Source organism: Pyrgilauda ruficollis, unplaced genomic scaffold (assembly GCF_017590135.1).
Source record: "Pyrgilauda ruficollis isolate IOZ18807 unplaced genomic scaffold, ASM1759013v1 scaffold98, whole genome shotgun sequence".
NCBI classification, from domain to species: domain Eukaryota; kingdom Metazoa; phylum Chordata; class Aves; order Passeriformes; family Passeridae; genus Pyrgilauda; species Pyrgilauda ruficollis.
In genome coordinates, this window is record NW_024531932.1 from 1,480,757 (window position 1) to 1,501,974 (window position 21,218).

Genomic DNA, 21,218 nt, shown 5'->3' on the forward strand with positions numbered 1-21,218 from the left:
ACATGGGGCACTGAGTAACACACACAGGGCACTGAGTGACAAACATGGGGAATTGAGTAACAGACACGGGACACTGAGTAACACACATGGGGAACTGAGTAACAGACACGGGACACTGAGGAACACACATGGGGGAACTGAGTAACGAACACGGAGGCACTGAGTAACAGACACAGGGCCACTGAGTAACGAACACAGGAGAACTGAGTAACAGACACGGGGCACTGAGTAATAAACGCAGGGGAACTGAGTAATATTAAACTCAGGGGAACTGAGTAACATGGGGCAACTGAGTAACAAACACAGGGCAACCGCATAATGCAGGGCAACTGAGTAAGAAATGTGGGGCAAGCGAGTAACAAACACAGGGGAACTGAGTAACAAACTCAGGGCAACTGGGTAAGAAATGCGGGGCGAGTGAGTAACAAACACAAGGCAGCTGAGTAATGCGGGGCCCCTGAGTAACACAGGGCCCAGCTCAGGCCTGCCTCAGCGCCTCCTGCTCTGGGAGCTTAGCGTTTAACTAAGCATTAAAGTGCAGTTTAACCTGCGTTTCACAAAATGATCTTTAAAAGGTTGAAAGAGACATTTTTCTCCAGAAATCTAAGGGAAAACTAAATCATGTATATAAAGTCTGTGGAAAATGCCACACCACAGATAATACGTATGTTTAGGTTATTTTATGCTTGTTGTGAACTGTCACTGATTCAGAACAGACAATCTTTCATATGCCAGAAACAAAAATTTCTTTGTAATACCACTTCCTAGACTAGAGTTTGAAAATGTAATCTCTGCTCCTGAAGAATGCAACAATTTAAATAGTAGTTTCTTAAAAGGTAAGCAGTCTGTTAGTGTTGTTTTCAAGTAGGGTGTTGACACCAGAAGAGGAGAAGAGCACCAATTTACAAGTGTTAGAATGACTAAATTGCTATATTGGGAAGACAGGAGTGTTGGGTAAATCCAGAAATCTGGTTGTCTGACATGCTTGTAGCTGTGAATTAGGAAAGGAACGTAGTTTGCATTTTAAAAGTGATTTTTCTTTTAGATTTGAAGAATGGATTTGACACTTGTTACATCTGGCAGGTAAATGTTGAAACAGTGGAGACTCAATACTGTTAATATGGGTACACAATGTTAATCTCATGCTTTTCTGTAAACATTATCTGTAGTCATAATGTTCTTTTCTAAAGATACCTCAGAATGATTCATCGAGCATATTGAGGGAACAATTGTGTGATACAGATATTTGTTCCCTTTTTGGGAGGCTGAAATTCCTTTCTGTTCTGTAAGTCATAACAGTTAACGCAATCTAAAGCTGTTCTAATGAGCCTGTTTACTTTGTCTTATTTTATTGTCCTTGGGATAATGTAGTGTAGGGACTGAAATAATTATGCATGTCAGATTTTTTTTTCATCTCACAGATATTGTACTTTTTGGTATTTCTCTTTGATTGTTAGAAGTTTACAGATGCCTTAGTAAAGTCAAGTTGTGTTTCAGGCCTTACACCAGAGAAAGGTGCTATGAAAGTTTTACTCAAAATGCTGTTGAATGCAGCCTTAATTACTGAACCTCTCTGGAAGTATTGTACACATGGGTTAGATAGTGAGATTTCTTCAGCTCTGGTTAGCTTGGAATGTAAATCTTTGGTACTGAGTAACATGGGGCAACTGAGTAACTTTGTACATGGTTGTAGCAGATTTCTCTTGCAATGTCTGTTTTTGGGTGGGTCAGGGTTTGCTGTTAAGTGGCTGAAAGTTTTATACAGGAAAGCATCCACCTTTAATGGCTGGACTTAATGATCTTGAAGGGCTTTTCCAACATAAATGACTCTATGATGCTATTCAGAGCATGTGGCAGAATGCAGATGTGGTGAACAGCATTCTGTATTAGTCCAAAAGATTTCTGTGGGTTTGTCCCAAGAATGCTTTCCGATGCATCTCTGGTGTGAAGCTACAAGATTTTAAGTCAAATGGTCTTAAATTATTAGACTCTTGAAAGAAAATTGTGATGATCTTTTCTACCTCAGAAATAATAATGGTTTTAGGGGTATATAATGTACAATAGGTAGAAAAGAATAATAACCCACCACACTGACTTGAGAAAGTCAGAAAGCAGCTATTGAAATATGACAGTAAGGGAAAGTGTCATATAATTTGCTGCAGAACACAGTGAATGCACAAGGTGGCAAAGACAAGGAAGCAGAAAAAAAAAATACAAAATATTTAAAGGCATGGGGTTACCTAACAGGAGGGGATGACAAGTTCTTAGTTTCTTTTAGAGCTCTTCTTATATGAATGGAAACACTCTCACTGAGAACAGTTTATGGCTATTACTGAGACTGGGTTAAATAAGTTTTTCAATGAGAGGATTACCAGATGTCAGTTACTTTATTTCACAGCTTTAACTCGCTGAAGAAGAGATGATAGATCCAGGAAACAGTGCTGATTTATCAGTGTCTTTTTGGCTCTTCTGTTAGTTGTTTCAATAAGTCAGGCCTGGGAATTGAATGAGCTGTAAAGATGATGACAGCCATTTGTTATCATAGCACAATTTAAGCACAATTTACTTTTCCTCTCCTTGGGAGCACTGTTGTACTCCACAGGCAAGTGCTCTGTCTGTGGAATACTTCGTGGGTGTTTGTGTGTATGCACTCCTGACCTGTGCCCGTGCCGAGTGAGCTCCAGAGCTCTATGCCACAGCTCGTACGTGAGAGTGGAAACTTCTCCTTGCCCACAATCCACACAAGGCATGCTTTGCTCTGGCATTGTGCTCGTGGTGTGCGGCTCCCAGGCTCGGCCTCCCTGCTGCCATTTCAGCCCTCTGCACTCCCTCTCGCAAGCTGTGCTGGTCAGCTGCTCCAAAAGGTTTGTTTTCCTGGAGATGGGTCTCCTGTTTCATCCTGTTTCCTGGCACACCAGCTTGATCACTTGCCTTAAGGCTTCTTCCTGTCTGAGTGTTGCTGGTGGGAGCTGCATTGCCTCAGGGACACCTCACCCAGCAAGTGCCACCTCCACAGATCCTCTCTGGCAGCTGCTTTGCCAGGAAGCTGCACTGGTGGCATCCAGCCTCTCCTTGGCTCTGGTGTTGATGGTGGACGTGCCCTGCCCGGTTAATGTTGAGCTTGAACAGGGCCACTGCCAAGGACTTGGGTGCCTCAGTTCTGTGTGGGTTCTGCACTGTCTGTTCCTTTGAAGCTGGGCCTCAGTGCTTGAACTTGAATGAGGGACTTGTCTTTACAAACACACTGTGGGTCTGCTGGTAGGTAAAACTAGCAGTGAGAGATAAAAGAAACAATGGGAAGGATTCCACTGATGGATGAATGGAATGAGAGAGACTTGTCCTTACAAACTGTAGGTCTGCTGATAAATAAAATTGGATACTGAGAGATGAAAGAAACAGTGGGAAGAACCGTAAATTCCATAGGAATTCCACTGATTGACACAAGGAAAACAAAAAAGTTATACATTATAGTTATACATTAGAAGGGGGTCTCAGGTATCAGACATTTCAGGAAGTCCTCTGAAGTACCTCAGGCAATGGGGAAGAGAGATGGACATGCGGCCCAGAAATGAGGATAAAATGGAGGCTGTGTCCTTCCAAATTTTGGAGAGACACCAGGGGAAATGCCCCATGGCCTCTCCCTGTATTTGAATAAAGTTACAGGACTCCTCTGTCTCCTTTTTGGACATAAACCTCTGGTGTTTGTGGATTAATTTGCCTGACAAACTGTACAGGAACTTAGGATTTATTAGCACTGACATTTGAAAGAGTATAAGGAGTATAGCTTTTGTGGTTCCTAAATTGGTTTCTTTTATTTTCCTCAATTATTTACAGTGTCTAATAAGCCTCAAGGACATAGAAGATTAAGAGCTTCTTGGTGTCAGTGAGATAAATTTTTAAAAATCTTTTCTTTAAAGAGTTTTTATGCAAGCTCAGAGAAATATTTTTAGAAGATAGTTGCTTTTATGTGAGTGTCTGTTTTTCACAGGGGTTTTATCACAGTGAATGGTACAATGGAAAGTGAAGCAAAATGCTCTCCACAAGAACCTAAAAGTTTTTCTGTGTACAGAGTAATTCAGATACACAGTAAACTGCAAATACATTTATAATTCTTCTGAAAGGCAGCAGTTTGTTTTCTGAATTGTTCCAAAAATTCTTCAAAATTACTTGTGTACTGTTGTTAACCTTTCTGAATTTTACTCACAGACATAGGTTGTTCGGGGATATATTTGCGTTTTAGGACTTCCAGTAACAGGAATTACTACTGTGGGTTTGGATATCTTACCAAGGGCACAATCATACTGTTGTGTGGACAATCATGGAATAATGTATCCACTGGATATTATTACTAAGCAATAATATTGTTCTAGTAACAAGCACTTGCTTTTTCCTGGTGACAAGCTCTTATCTCTTCATCCTTTACAATGAAAAGTTACTGAACTCAGTGGGATGCAGCAATACCAGCTCCATGTTCCGTGAGCTGTGGTTTGACTCAGTCACACTAAGGACATTCCCTTCCCTGGGGGGCAGAAGGGATGATGGGGTTGTGATGAGCCTGATGGAAGTGGCTGTTGTGAGCAGCACTAAGTGGTTGCAGGTCCTCCTGTGTTTGCCCTCATTAAATAGGGAGGTGTGTCTGGACAGTTACTCTGCATCCTCCTCTGGCTTTCAGTAAAGATCACTTCTGGGTTGTTAGGGCTGGTAAAGAAAGGTCAGATACACTGGTATGAGAGCTGCTTTCTTGAGCTGAAATCCCCTTACTGTTGGAATGTTGTTTTGTGATATTTGAGCTTCAGTAGTTTTAGTTGATAGTTTCTCAGCTTATTATGGCTATAGGTTGGAGATCCATATGTGTGTATATATGTATGTAGGTCAGTGTATTTTTCTGTTTTTTCAGTTCTGATTTCACTTCCTTCTTGTGTATTCTAGAAATGTTTGTTTCTTAGCTGGGTTTTTATGTCATGATTACCTAGATGTTTGGTTCACACATGGGTAACTTAGTCTGGATGTGCCTGTGGCTCTTGTGCCACAGGTGGTGGCAGCTGCTGTGTCCTGCTGTCCCACAGCTGTGCTGTGTGTGTGGCAGGGAGCAGAGCCAAACCAGCCCTTCTTCTCACACCAGCCATGCTTCTATTTAAAAAACGTGAGGAGAATAATGATACATTTTACCTTGAGGCAGATCAGGAGGTGAAGTACATATGTATATTACTGCTAACCAAGCCCTGGCCATCCATGCAGCCTAAGGGCAGGCCAGCTGAGGCTGAGCAGGAATGTTGTGTGCTCTGTGGCAGTGCTCAGGAATGATCAGGTGTGCCCTATATTGCATGTAGGGCATACCTGAACCTTGCTGGGAATGCAGCTCCTGGAGCTTTATGAAACTGGCTTCCCTCAAGGCTCCCAAGCCTTGTCCTTCACCACCAGACTGTGTCCACAACTTCAGGGAATAAGACCTGTTTGGATCTGAGCACATCAGCTGAAGTGCAGTGAGGGTGAGAAGAGGAGCCAGGATCCCTGAAAGGAGAGGGGCAGCTGGGAGCTGGGACAGTGGATAGCTGGGACTTGGGCTCTTGTGTTACTCTAGATTTCAGACTCTGACTGGTCACTTACTGGAATCTGAGCATTGCAAATTCAAAACCAGAAAATGGGTGGAAACCCAGGAATTTTTATTTATTGGTGGTGTGGTTCTGGGCCTTGCTCTTTATCTCAGCTCTTAAATTTGGTTGCTGTGGAGTGCTAATGCCTTGCTCTATGTCTGTATTGAGTAGTCTTCAACAAGAACTTAAGGTCTGGCCCACTGTCTGGATGTGGAGACTGTAATTGATAATGTTTTTTGTGGTATTTTATTGACATTCTTACTCTTGGAGAGTGGAGGGACATAGAGATGCCTCAGGCATACTGCTATCTCAACTTGGTGTTACTTGTACTTCATGGTTTCCCCATGAAGACTTTTAACACTTTCCTGGGTTGCCAGTGACACCTGAGGAGGTAAAAATAGGGGACTGTTTGACTTGTCCTTTATGGTTACTTCCACTTTCTTTCACAAGTATGTAATTTGCAAAGTTCTGTGTAGCTGCTCTCTGAAGAACTGACCCCAGATGTGGTAGACTCAACTAACAGGGAGTTTGAAGAAATTCCTTGTTAAAATCTTCAAGAACAGAATGGCTTCTGGTTACTCATATTCAGGGGTTGAAACAACTGACTTCTTGAAATCCTTCTTTTTAAATCCATTTTTTATTTCTGAACAAAGAAAAATCACTTTTTACAAAAAGAGTGGATTTGAATGCACTACTTTACTGTCCTCTTCATACTTAAATGTCTTAAGAAGACTGGTGTTCCAGAGAAATTTGAATTTGAGGTATGTCAAAATGTAAACTAGAAGAATTTCCATGTGTGGGTGGGAAGTGTCACTCAGTTCTTTTCTTATTCGTGGCTGGGTTTTTTTATGACTTTATTGAGTATTATGTTCAAAAAAGGATGTATTGCAGTAAAATTGGTATGCCTATATGGTATATTATGCTGGCATTTATGCAAGCAAATATGTAGTTTTCATGATTTTGTTGTTCACATTGCCTGAGTAGTTGATTGAGTTGACTTTGAACACTCCTACAGAGGATTTTCTTCCATTTTGTATGCAGTATGTGTAATTGAAAATAATTTTTTAAATGTTAACTTTCAGTGAACATTTTGTTTTATGGAGAAATTAGATATGAATTGTTAAGGAGGAGGATCTTAAGTGTACTTAAAAGACAGAAGTAGTCTAGTGAATTCCCCAAATAGATTTACAGCTGAAAAATAAGTTGCAGTTACATGTACCTGATTATAGATGCTCTTACAGACCTTGCAGTGATCTGGGATGTCTGCACGTGAGCTGGAGAAGGATAATGAAAGCTTTTCTTCCTTAAGCCCTGCTTTTCATGGAATGGTTCTGAGCTGAGCTGTGTCAGGAGTGATCGGCTCTGAACTGGAGGCTTGCACTGGAGTGATGTAGCGTGAGGAGCAGCTCATGGCTCTGTGGGGATGATTCACTGGAGGAATCAGTAATTGTATTCAGTATACCTGGCAGCACTGAAAATACATTGGGTTGCTCAAGACTAAATTTTTTCAAGAAACTTTCAATAAAGCAGCATTTGCTCTCCCCAAGATGAAGTAAATCCTTGATTATGATAATAAACAAGCATTAAAAATAATCAAGTATTTATTAACTCAGCATCTACCTAGCTGTTTAGTTTACAAGAATTTTTCATTGAAAATGGTTGTTACTAAGACTTTTCTCAACCAGTTTCCTGTTTTTTAAAGGATGTTAGACTGGTCATTTTTGGAAATGTCAGGGTGCCATTTCTGGGAATGCTGCTGAAGTCTGCCATTTCAGATGCATTTATCATGGTTTTTATCCTCTGGTATAATGCAACTGATTTTTGTTGTCCAGGTATATTTCTAAGTTTCATTCTGTTTCGGGTTGAAAGTTACTTCTTTTTTATGTATCAGTCCTAATTAAAAAGGTCAGTCATAATTGGACAGTTCAGGGAACTCTTCATAGAACGTTGCTGTTGTAGGGCCATCGAAAACCCAAACCAGCCTGGCTGGAGTTGACTCTGCTTTAAGCAGTAGGTTGGACTGGATAATGTCCAGACATTGCTGCTGTCTTCAATCTGGGGAGTCTGATGCTAAACATTTGAATAAATTCCAGTGTCTGTGCAATGTCCTGGATGACCCAGCCAGCTCCTTTTAATATACAGTAAATCCCATTATTTACTAATGGAAGATTGAAAGATATCCAGGTGATGAAACCAGGACAAGAAATTACAGAAAGTAGTAAAAGGAAAGTTTCTTTCATTTGAGTAATCGCTGGTAATTTTCAGATGATGAAAGAAAGGTAGTTACTGTGTTCAATTCTGTTGCAATGAATTCTCTCTATAAACTTGAAGAAGTCATTTGGGAAGTGATTGATTTAAAGCTGTCCCTAAGAATTTCATCACATGACTGTTGAGATCTATTGCATGGCTGACACCTAATGCTTTCCCTGCAGTTACTTGGATTCAGGATGTTTATGCCAGCAACCTATGAGATGCTGCACTTCTTAATTTATAGTACCAGGTGTGACTTCTCTTTGATAGAAGTGGAGATTCCTGCATAGTTGGCAGCTGCCTTTTGGACTTCATTTCTTGCCTAGCTTCTCTTGATATTTTTTTAATGAAGAATGAACAATGGAGTTTTATGTGAACTAGCTTATGGTTACTTTTCATGAAATCAGTACTGTATCATGTTGCAGAAAAATTGTAATTCTTGGTATTAATTGTTCAGCCAGATCTTAAAACAGTGAGTTAAAGGAGATCGGGAACTTGGAAGATCTAAATCCCAATTCCACATTTCCATCTTCTTTCTGAAAAGAATGCCAAAACAAGACTTAAAAACCAAAACCACATCTTTGTCTTTGGTCACAAACAGCATTTATTGGCACTTCCCTCTTATTTTAGCTTTCCTTTTAGTGAATTCATTTCCAGTTATTGTTTGTTGTTCCTGTCTGACATGCTACTCTTCTTTCCTTAATTAATTAAAATAAAAAGGAAGGTTATAATTTTGTATAATTGCATTTGTGACCAATGTGTATGATCAGAAGGCTGGCTAAGTAAACAATTGAACCATCCCCCCCATCATATTAATAAAAAAGATGTGCTTTAGTCCTTTTGAAATCAGCTCTTCTCAAGAACTGCTTTTCATGGTTGTTTTCTAAGCCTTTGTAGCCAGTTGGCATATTTTCTTTCTCTTTGTGTATGCAAAGAAAATAAATGTGTCAAATAAGAGAGCTGTAGTGCTTAGTAGAATACATTAAATGAATGATTCTAATTGCTATATTTACTGGAAAATCCTTACTCTCTTAGGTTACTCTAATTGTCTTTAACCATTATTCCATTATCAGGAGAAAAACAAAGGAAATTTATACAAAGATGGAAAGAAATTATAAATCAGCTACTTGACTAGGAGCTGTACTCAGGAATAATCTGGAATTATCTTTTCTATCAAGTAGCAATGATTCTAATTTTTTATAAACCCTAATATTGTATGGGAGGAATTATCAGTCTGTAAAAGAAGATAAATGGTAAAGGAATTCCTCCTTTCCTTTTCTTGAATATATTTAGCTCTTTGCAGGAGAAATGAAGAGTAATAATAATTTTTTTTATTCCATGTAAACAAGAGAAAATAAGAAATATAATAATTACATACATCCTGGCAGCAGTTAGTGGAATAAAAACTGGAGCCCTAGGTAAATATCTTCTCTGGGAACTTGGTTAGTGCTTCTTTTCTGCTTAGTACAGTAAGAGAGCACTGTATTATTGACGTGCCTTTACTGACTGTGCCCCTGCACACAAGGACAGTGCACACAGGAGAGAGCAGATGCACATAAGCCAGAGCCATTTTGGTTTTACAGTGCTATTTCCAGTCTACTGCTTGCAGTAATAAGGAGGTGAAATAGGGGAAAACTTTGCAAAGTTCCTGTGGAAGGTGTGAACTGAAGGAGTCCAAACAATGAGTAGGTGAAGGAAAGGGGGAATGCCATGTGGCTGCTTGTAGCTATTTGCTGAGGAGGTAAGGTCATAATGGCACTTGGGATGTGTCCCAGAGTTGGCAAGGAAATGGAGGTTTTATTGCTTGGCTTTCAAGTAATCAGAAAAAAACTTGTTTCTGATTTGAAAAACAAGAGGCCTAATAATCTTTTGAATTCTATCTGCCACCTCCTGTGTTCAGCTGTGCAGCTGCACATTAAAGCAGGACTTTGCAATGCAATGCACTGGGATGTTGTAGGTAATGCTGGCAGCCATTTTTACCTGTCCTCTCCTGAACAGCTGGGGAGCAGCTGACCAGATTGTTGAGATGAACAATTATCCTGGATCCCAAGGGGAAAGCAGAGTGCTGCTGCATGTGAGTGAGCATGCAAAATCTGAACAAAGCCTGGGTAAGGCTGCCAGCTCCTCAGGCTGTTTGGCTCCTCGTTTATTGTGATCCTTGGAACACCTGCCTCTCTAGCTGTAAGAATGGAATTTTTGTAGCGCAAGACTGCTCAGTGACTGGTACCTCCAACTTCTTCCCAGAAAGACTGGGAACAGCAGATGTGAACCTTTCAGAGTTTGGTCTCAAGGCTGTCTTACAGAGCTGGCAGGGCATATGCCTCTGTTTTGTCAGAAGATCTGTTGTGCTCTCCCTGTTTCCAAGGATGATTCTGCTTTTGATAAATTGGCAAAATTTAATAGAAAAAAGATTCCTCTGGAGAATCTCCAGCTATATTCCTGATTTCTGATGTTGTGCTTCAGTTCTTGCTCTGTTTTCCAGATAGTCTGTAGCATTGTCAAGGCCATTTGAAATGTCTGATAGAATTATAAGCAAATAGTAAGCCTTTTTTTTTCTCATTCCATGTCTGGATGAAATGTGATTGGCAAAAGTCAGATATTAAAATTACTTGTTTGGCATTTATTCAGATGCAGATCTGGTAAAGTACTATTGCAGATCTATTACAACTATAGCTATTACAACTTAAGTAAAATAAGGAGGTTGAAAAAATGACCAGGAGGAATGGTTTAGATTTTTGTTTTGACCGCTAATTAAGGAAGGAATTATTTTTTTTCCCCTCTAGCTTATTCTTACAGTGAAGAGTCTGTGTATATCTGTGATACAAATCTGTGGATCTGTAAATATGGAATCATCCATTGCTGGCAAACAGCTGGAATATGACACCGTCCTAATATTCCCTGTTGGTGAGGAAGTAAATGAGGTGGAGTAAATGAGCAGTGTCCTGGGATTGCTCTGTAACACAGCTGCTGTGGGACTCCTAAGAGCCACTGCTGAGAGTGCCCCTGGGGGACCTGCCTGCTGCAGACACAGATTTCTTTAGGTGGTTTCTAGGCCAGAATGGCTCTTTGCTCCCTTGCCCAAAGAACACGTTCTGAGGCAAGGACGATGCAGCAAGGCATGGTCTGATCAACAGGCTGATCAGCACCAAAGGCTTCTTTGCTCAGTTAGAAGAAGGAGATACTCTGCAAATTTAATAATGAAGAAAATGGTGGAAATCTGAGCACTGGAAGTAATTTAGAAGGAAATAATAGGAGAGAAAGTAAATTTCTAAATGGGGGAGAGGAAGTCAAAAATACTCTCTCCTGCCTGCTTTAGGCTTCCTGTAAATAGTTAGCTGGAAAAATTGATGCAGTCAATAAGGCAAAGTGAATATATGCCAGGCAGAGTCCAGGAGTATTTAAGAAGGGAGTTTGTGAAGCATTTGCCTTGATTGTAAATATCTGTGAGGAATGAGTATTTCCAGGTAACAAAAAAGCCAAATTTATCTTAACAGATAAATTCCTTTATCTAGGGAATTAATAGGTCAGTCCCTCTAACTTGGATAACCATGAAGAAGCTGCAGGAAATCCTTATATATTCATTTTCTAAAACTGCTCAGGATATGAAAGTGGTGCTGAGCCGCAAGCATCTATTTTGAAAGTATGTTTTGTCAAATACATGTAGTTCTTTGACAGAATAGCTGGCTGGGGATTACAAGGGAAGTTGTAAACTGCTGTAATGTTACACACCGCAATGCACACTGAGAGGATGTTTTCATAGGCAAACTTGAGAAGCACAGTTGTATAATGAGTGAAAATGCAGGTCACTGAAAAACAGTGTTCCTAGTGAATTGGTATTTAATCCATTGCAGGTCAGTTTGGGACAGCTTAATGAAATGTGATTCTGCAGGACTGGCCTGGGACCCACGTGTATGGCGTACTTTCATTAGTAATAAATGAAACTTGAAAGGATTTTATAGGTCAATAAAAACATTACCCCTCTATTCTTCTTTGTTTTGTTTGGGGATATGGAATACTGCACATTGAAATGATAAATGCAAAAATTTACTCTCGGGAAGAAGTTCACTGTATAGATAAAAATGCAGGGTTTGTGGCTTAACAGTGGTACTGCTCTGCAGTTCCCAATGCCACATGAAAATCAGAAATGAAATGAACTGTCAGTAAGGCTCAGCTCAGTAGGAAATTTTAGGCGTCACAGCTTAAAAATAACAAGGACTGATAAAAGGAGCAAAATGAAGCAAGGATTTTAGAACTTAGAAAAAGTAGGAAGCAGCTGGTTTAACTGAGTCTGAGTAAGTTAGCACGAGGTGGAGGAGAAGAGGAACATACTGATATTTTCAGATATGGAAGAGGCTTTTATAAGGTTTATGCCGTTAAGTTATTCTCTGTATCCATTCAGAGAAAGACAAATTAATTGGTAAAATGCAAAATCTGTGCAGTATTGAGTAAAAAACCCAGCCATGTAGATGAGTCGGCACTGGAACAGTTCCCTTGGGAGGCCATGGAGAGTTGCTCGTGCACACAGGTGGGACTGGTTGGGCTGCCCAGCATCTGCCTGGGAGCTCTAGGAGCACCTGGGCTGTTTCAGAGTGCTCAGGATGCAAAGTGACATGAGCTCCCCTTAGCCCCACTGATCATTTGTTTGCAGTTTTATAAAAGTAATATTTCCAGTCTTCAGACTGCATTTTCTTACTACGAATTGCTTTTTTTCCACAGGTTAGTGTAGGTTTGTAACCGTGAATGCTTTTTCTATGCAGTGATCAAAACTAGAGTGAAATTTGGTAGGGCTTTTAGATTTCCAGGCCATATACAGATAATAATCTGTCCTTTCTACAATTTTGTGTTCAAGCATCTGGGGAAGGCTGGTTAATAAAAGAAGCTATTAATAGTTGAAGGCATACTAGGATTTTATTTTCTTATGAGCTATTTGCATGAAAATAGTACATTTAACAATGATTCAGCTTATCAGCAGGAGTTTTTGTATCCTGAAAATTTATAACTATATTGGAAAGATTTATCTAAATTTAATATTTCAGGATCTACCTAACCATTTTGTATTCTATAATCTGTTCATAAACTGGAACTTAAATACAAGAAATAGAAAATAGGAATTTTGCTCTACAAGATTAAAACTTTAGCAACCAAATTGCATTTGTGTAATGTAATATGTGGGCTATTCTCTCATACTAACATGTTTTTATGAGGAGAAGGGATATGCGCTATAAAAAAAAACCCCAACCAACCAATTCCTTCTATGATTTGGTTGTATGGCGGAAATCCTCAGTCATTTCCTGGTGTCACAATAAAATCAGGCTGGAAGCTGCTGGACTGGGAGGCAAGGAAAGAGTGACTTGCTGATGTCAGGATAGAGGTGAGTGGGATGCAGCCACTGCAGTCACTTGGCCACCTGGGTTTTCTTTCTCAGAATGTTGCCACATTTCTCTTCACAGAGAAAAGCAAGGCACAATTCTTCCCAAGAATATTTCTGGGTTTCGCATTCTCTGAACATCATCAGAGAAGGAAAACACAGTTCTTATCATTTGCTGTGCCTGTGTTGTGCCAAAGTAGAATGCAATATGGAGATTGTTTACTCAAAGTGAAGGTGTTTTGTTTCCTTGGCCTGTCAGGGCCAAGAGAGTGTGTGTCCCGACTGGATGGTCACGGGAGAGTCACAAGATGAGTGCAGTTGTGTGCAGAGTGAGTGCATGGCCGATTCAGTCCAGATGTAATGTATATATTATAGTATAATAAAGTAATTAATTAGCCTTCTGATAAGATGGAGTCCTCCTCATCATTCCTCCTTAGTCGGGGCTTTCCCAGCGCAGAAATAGTGGTCCATAGTCTTCCTGTTCTAATAACCAGGAAGCTGCAGCAAAGCCAGCTGCAGAGATGGAGGAAGCCTCTGCTCCAGACAGCCAAGAGGAGAAGCTGGGCCTGTGCCTCCCCAGGACCCTGTCATGCTGTGCCTTGTGCTCAGCACAGAATGTGTTGGTGCTGATGGGGTTTGGTGTGACTGACTGCAGTGCTCCACTCTTCAGGAGCTTCTGCCAAACAGCAGGGAGAGCTCTGGTAGGAGAGCTGTTTGTCTGCAGAAAACAGCACCAGGCAAGCTGGGAAGGGCACGGTGTTGGAGCTGTGTCTCCTGAAAGGTCCTTTGCTGTAGTCATGGGTTGGTTTCACTAACTGGAATTCAAAAACAACCTAAAATGTGTCTGTAAATAGAAGACACAAGACAGCTTTGCAGTTCTTCCAGTATTTTTACGGTGCTTTAGGTACAAAATAATGGATTTATTCTGGAATAGATGGTAACTTGTTTGCCTGATCCACATGAAGCAGTTCTTTTTTTTCTTCCCTACAATTGGATTTGGTGGTTATAAAGGAAGAATGACTTCATTATGTGTTGAACTGACTTTTTTTGCAATAAACTTGAGAATCTAAAAGCATACTATCAAATGTCACTGTTTTATGTGATGTATTCCACAGTTTAAAACAGTTTTTTTTCCAGAGTTGAAATTAGAATTGTTGACATTAAGGAAATGAAAATGATTGATGGAGTGGTTTTACTTGACCAGCTGCTAATGATTTCTCACTCAATATCTCGTTAGCTTGTGCTGAAGTCATACATATGGCAACCTAGAAAATAGCCTGAAGTTCCTGAAACTAAAAAGAAGAAAAACATAAGTTATTCTGGTGCTTTTGATCTATGAACTGTGATATAAAATGTGACTTTTGATGTTCTGGGATGGTGTGATCGATAGCATAATTTTTGTTATTAAATTGTTTACTCTTTAGTGAATGTTACAGTGCATTATATTTTGGCTCAGAGGCAGGGAGAAAGGTCACTTAATTTCCTTGTTGGTCCTGCAGCCCTTGCTCAGGTGGAGCTGTTTGGGAGGAAGGAAGAAGGCATTTTCATTGGGAATAGCTGAAAATGCTCATCTGAGCATGAGAAACTTCTGGAGCTTCTTGAGCTGGGGACTGGTCTCTCTTGCAGGAGACTGGAGAAAGAGAGGCATGTTTCTGTGGCTGCTGAGGGAGCTTTGTACAGTATCTCAGAATTCTTGCTGAGAATTCTTAGCCTGAGAACAGGTTTATAGGAAGGGAGGGGTCCATGATGAGCAGAAGAGGGGTTGGCTGACCAACACTTGGATTTTCAGTTTCTCCTGCCCCTCAGGACAGCTGTGTTGCAGTAAAGCACAGCTCTGATTCAGTGGTGTTTCAATTCTCTCAAGGACAAGGTGGAACAGGCTGTGGTCAAGAGGGGGGCAGTCTCTGGGAGGCTCCCCATAGCCACTTCTCAGTGGCACAGCATTTAAATCCCTAAATCACTACATGGATGGGTTGGTTTCTCCAGTGTGAGAAGGAAGGAGAACCCCTCTAATCAAGTACTCCTTGAGTATAGGGAATACCTGGAAAAGCTGCAGGTGAGCATTGAATTTGGGAGCAGCCAGTGTGTTGTGGCTATTGCCTGTGTCCGGCTTTGCTCCATAAAGCTTTCATTCTTATCTCCAGTGCTGACTCCTGATTATCTCCTATACAAGTGCAAAAACCCCAGTGCTTGAAAATATCAAATCCTCTAAAGCCAGTGGTGGAACTGCAGCTGGCTTTGATGGAGCCAGAGCATCACCTAGTTTGAAGGAGTTAAGCTCAGCTCTTGGGGCTCTTACTACTTTTTTAAAAGGCTGTGGTCTGTATTGAATATTTCATACTGTTCTTTTTTGTTTTTGCCTATATTGCCTGACACTGTGGTTTATTGCAGTGTCTTACAAACTTCATTTGAAAATTATGTTTGGTATTTCTGTTAAAATACAGTCTTGGTTATATCTCCCCTGTTTTTCTTTCTTTGAAAAGAAAAACTGTGTTTTTGATGTGGTTTTGATGTTTCTGCTGACATTTATGGTGCAAAATGGAGGAATTTCTGTAAAGCAGAAAGATGAAATTATGGTTTGACCTTGTGTTGAAGCTGAGCAAATTAGCAAAAGAAAAGCTGCTGATAACCAGTGAGAATTCACCGTATTTTCTTCACACATTTTTTACAAGTCTTTTGTGGCAGCTGACATTTCTGACCAGGACTAGACTTTGTCTCTTTTGGCCTCAGACTGCATGTAGTTATTCAGAGTATGCCATTTCTTCTTATAGGAAGCCTTATTACCCACAGGCAAATGTGATCTATCATCTTTTCCTTCAACAATTCCCCTTTTCCCTCTACCATGAAATAAATCAGAAAATATTTATAATATTCTGCAGCCCATAAAACCTGCTTCCTTATCCTTAAATCATATATATCTGATTGCAAAGCTCTTATTTTTATAAAAATTTTGGGAGCAGAATGTTCTATGGAGTTTGGTGCGCTTTTACTGGAGGCAAAAAATTAATTTTTTAAACCAAATTTTTTGCAGTTTTTTGCTGCAAATTAAAAGCTCTTTTAGACAGAAGGAAAATAACGGATCTACCTTGAGAAGTCCAAACAGAAGGAAGTGTTCAAGCTGAAGTGGCAACATCAGTTCCAATGGTGCTGTCTGTCTCTATTGTCACTCTGCTGTCCTGATGTAACAAACACCTTTTTTTACAGCCCTGGCATCTCTGGATGCAGACATTGTTTGTTCACTCCCCTGTCCCAGGGGATTCCATTTGACCAGCCATTGTGAAGGAGCAACTACATTTGTGCCCTCCCATTTTCATTCCTTCCTGTTTCCTTCCTTATCCATTACCATGATGAGCAGATACGGTTCTGTCAAGTCTTTCTTCACTGAATCGTTGGGATCTTCCTTTTCCATCAGTATCTCTATGGTTTTCCCTCCTTTCTTTGCATTTTACACATCTATTCCTTCTCCTGTTTGGAGAGAATGAAGTTGTTTTCTTGGGTGTTTTTCCTAAAGAAGTTTTTCAGTGAATATCTGGTTTATTTTTGGACAGCTCTAATGGAGATGCTGGCTTTGGGTGAGATGTAACTGTAAGGTTCCCAAGGGTTGTTATGGGGAGTTCCCCCATTTCCCCTCACTGCTCATGTGTTCAGTCCCTTCAGTCAGACACTGACCTTACAGAGCAGCACCTGCTATTTCAGCTTAGCTAACCATTGATGCTGCAACATCTATAATAATAGTTTCTTATTTTTTAAATGATTTTCAAATGTTGACTTTATTAACTGGTAGTCCAGAAAACTGTGCTGTTAATGGAAAAATACACCACTGAAGCAGACCAGTGATCAGCTCTTGATGGGCAGCATTGTATGTCTCTACATCTAATTGAATTAATATTTACATGGGCAGTACTTTGGTGTCTTTACATATATTGTTATTTATTAATAATTCTGCCTTTGATTTACTTTTCCCCTTCTCTTGGTTTCTCTGAAGTCCTCCTAGGTGAAAGAGGCCATGAGCAATGTTATTTTTAACATAAAAGCTCTTGATTGAGGGTCTAATATAGGTCTGTTGGAGCTTCATTGTATTCATTTGCCTCCCTGAGAAGTTTTGCAGATCTGGGTCTGTCTTCTTTTTTTCTTCCTGGGGTCATTTATTTTTAGTACATTTACTTTTAGTTTCATGTGTTTAAGGCCAACTTCTTTATTCCTGTTACTGATTGACAGTCAGATATTAGGCTGCTGATTACTGACAGGTACAGGAGATACTTGGTACTAAAGAAAATGGAAATGGTTTTCACATTCATCCATTCTCTAGTGGTTTGCCTGTGTATCCAGTCCAGACTTAAATTTAATCCTTCTCATCTTCTGTTTTATATTGTACCTTATTAGCCTGTACCTCCTTTTAAAAACCAGCCTTAAAGATCTTCTCTTCAAGGTCCCTATAAATTTTGAAAATACATTTTTTTCATTCCTGAAGCATAACTTAGTTGCATTTATGGCTCCTTTCTGTACATCCTCTCTCAGGAGTAATGGTGAATTATTTCTGCATTTAAATCTTCAAATTTTAGCTAGCAATGTGAGTCTTTTTTTTGGGTAACTATTGTATTTCTGTGGCATTAGCAATGCCCCTGCATAAATTCACCTCCTCCCTCCTTATTTCATAAAAGAAAAACTTACACACAAACTCTCAACACAGGTCATTAATGCTTATTTCTGGGAAGCAAAAAAAAAAACCAAACAAACAAAAAAAAAACAACCAAAAAAACCAACAACTTTTTTCAAAGAATAATTTCAGTTTATAGTAAGATGCTTGCATATTACAGGAAGGAATCTTAGAATGTCATTTTGCAGTATAAATTATCTGAATTAATTTTTTTATTTTGGTGGGTATTTTAATTTCTTTGCTGAAGTAAAGATAGAGCCTCAAAATGCACGTAGGTAGGGAAGAAAGGAGTGAATGGGTGCCAAGGGTGTGAGTGTGGCAGAGGCAGGCAGCTCCTCACTTTTGAACCATGAGATGTGTTCTGCAGTGCAGAACACAGGCAGGTCTTCCTTCCTCTTTGGGATCCAGGTGTCTTCAGTGAGACTGTTTGTAGGTTCAAGGAGTCATTCAGAGAAATAAAGGAATGGAAGAAAATTTCAGGAAAAAGGTAGCATTGAAGTGACTATTTAAGCCAGGCAGGAGACAGGATTACAAAGCAAATTTTATCAATAATGCTTATTCCCACTCAGGTTCACTAATTCCATTCTGTTGATGTAGATGCTGTGTTCCCCAGAGACTGGAGGGGTTTTAGAGAGTTAGAGAAGCACCTTGAGAGGGACCATCTAGTTTTTATTCATGGCCCAATATACGGTAAACATAAGGTGAAAGGTTCCTGTGAAGACTGTGCTGGCATCCTTGTTCCAGGAGAGGCTTTACCTGGCGGGTGGTCAGGGCAGAGAGAGCCTGCAGGCTCAGATGTGAGTACCCCCACACACAAACCCGCCCGCACATGCAGCGGCGGCTGGCCTCGAAGAGGAAAAACTATTTCCCCTTCGGGACGTCCCTGCTAGCTGTGGCCAGCACCACCAGCAGCACTGGGGCACTTACCCGATCCCTGCTCCGGTCAGGAGGGCGCGTAAGGCTTTCGCCTTGAGGGACGAGGATCTGCAACGAGAGGGCTGCTACCCAACAGGAGGAAAGGAGACAGACTCCAGCTGCAGTATAGTCCAGATTTACTAGGTCCAGGGGAATTATAGAGCTGAAGACAGAGAACTGGGGTCTGACACTAACTTTTAAAGAGGGGAGGATACAGAGGTGGGGTCTGGTCTTCAACCAATCCGCGGGAGGGTGGGAGTGAGGAGAGGGTGATGGGCACAGTGGAACAATCCATAGGGAAAAGCCTGGGGAGGGGCCCTGGCACCTGAACCAATCACTCGATGCCCTGCCTGGAAGATTCTAGATGAAAAGGATGGGCCACCGAGTGATGGACAGGGCACCAGGGAGGGACTAAGGAACAGATACATGGGTTGCCAATGGGAACGGGGAGGGGAAAACTGGATTGACGGGGCGAACAAGGAGGGAGAGAACCAGGGCAGAACCGTTACAAATAAAGGGGTACATGGAACGAAGCAATGTACAACTTAACCAAGTTAAAGCATAAGAAACACACCACAACACACACACACACACACACACACACACCCACCCACCGGCACACCCTGGCTCGTGGGGCGGTGCCGGGCGCTCGCCCGGGCAGGAGCCTCAGCGCATGGAAGCGGCCGGCTGCGACACTGCGGGTCCTGGAGCGAGCGGGGCTGGCCTGCGGGCTCCGCTCGCCTTTCCTCCCCGTGCTCCTGCCTCCCTGCCCCTTCCTGCGGGCCGGCTCCTGCCTGCCACGGCCTCGTGCTCCGCCGTGCTTCGCTGCCGCCTGTCCCCGCCCGTCCCCGCCGTGCTTCCCGCCTGTCCCCGCTCTGCCTGCTAAGCTGACGCTGACAGAGCCGGGGTTCTGTGATAACGCTGTCCTTGCCTTCTCTTTCTTGCCCCCTCTCTCTTTTCCCTCTCTCTGTGCCTTGTTCTTTCCCTCCTTAGTAGGAACACTTACCTTTTTTAAATCAAGAAACGGTTCTCAGATATAATATTGCCCCATTTGCCCTTTATTTATGTCTGATAAATCTATCAAAAGAATCCTCCCCAACTCTGGCTCGGTGGAACGGGACACACCTATGCAGTTGTTTTTCCTTTGAGATGGGTAGGGCAACATGTTCATTCTTTCCAGAAACTTCTAAAGTTTCTGTTACAATCACTTGATGGAAGAGGGGTTAGCACAGTTCATACTGACATTAGTTAACCGTATCTCTTCACGGCTTTAACGTGCAGAGATTATAAAAACCCAAACTTTTGCATCCCCTTGTGTAGTGGTAGAATGAAAAAAAAAAAAAGTTGATTTTTCTTATAGCATTATTATATTTATGAATCTATATATGCAAGAGGTAGTGATGAAGGAAAGGAGTCAGAGAAGCTTCAGCCTGTGCTTGGTTGGCAGCAAAGCTGCTCAGCTCCGGAGGTGATACCTGAGAGGCATTTCCCTCCAGGATCTCAGTCTGAATAGTTCTGTTTTACTGCTGGCAGTCTCAGTTGTGACAGCTAGACTTTGGAAAAAGAGCTAGACTGCAGAAGGCAATGAGAAGTATGAACTGTCTAGGTAATGCTGAAGCAGAAGACAAAAATACATCTTTTTCATGAATCCTATTTGCATATTCAGATACACCATTGATAGCTGTATTTTTTCCTTTCCTGACAATGAGAATAAGGCTTTTGGGTAGTGGAGGCTGGACTAATTGTGCAAGCTTACAGGTTCTTTAAAAATAAAGTTACCAACAGCAAGACATAAAAGGGAGGTGCATCATTATTACTAGAAAAATAAATCACTTCCATTATTTCTTTTGAAAGCATAAATTACAACAAAGTATTCAATATGAATTGTTCAGTTAATGGCTTTCCATGCCTCATTTATGACACACTCTTGTATAAAACTACTGAAATTATTGAAGTGCACAGTGCTGCAGAGACACATCATTTTCTTTTAATGAGTATTCTCAGCAAAAGTTGATAGGGTTTTGTTCTCTAAGAAACACAGAATTAGTGTATAACAATGTTTAAATTATTGGGCTTTGAAATATGTTTCATTGAAGCACTCACTTTATGATTAGATTGTGGATAGAACCAGTGCTTAAATGCATCCGCCTTAAAAATCTGTTTCTTAGGGAATACAAAGTGGGAATTGCTCTCTATGAAAGCTGGAAAAAAACATACTCTTGTATAACTGCACACTGAATTCTTCTGGTTTATTAGGAGACCATCCACCCTGTTCATGTCAGCTGACCTAAGGCAGTTAATAAGGCAATCATCACATGTTACTGTTAATCCAAACCAGTGCAATATTAACGCAGCACTAATTAATGCCCATTTGTATATTGTTAGTCTGTTGGGGTGGGACTTCGACGTATCCCCTGCCAGGAACGTGTGGGAG

General features: G+C 40.9%; 1 protein-coding gene across 3 annotated transcripts in view; it reads left to right on the forward strand.

The window, feature by feature from the left end:
• Positions 1 to 21,218, forward strand: part of CTNNA3 (catenin alpha 3) — a 414,675-nt gene that overhangs the window by 85,089 nt on the left and 308,368 nt on the right. The window lies entirely within an intron of this gene.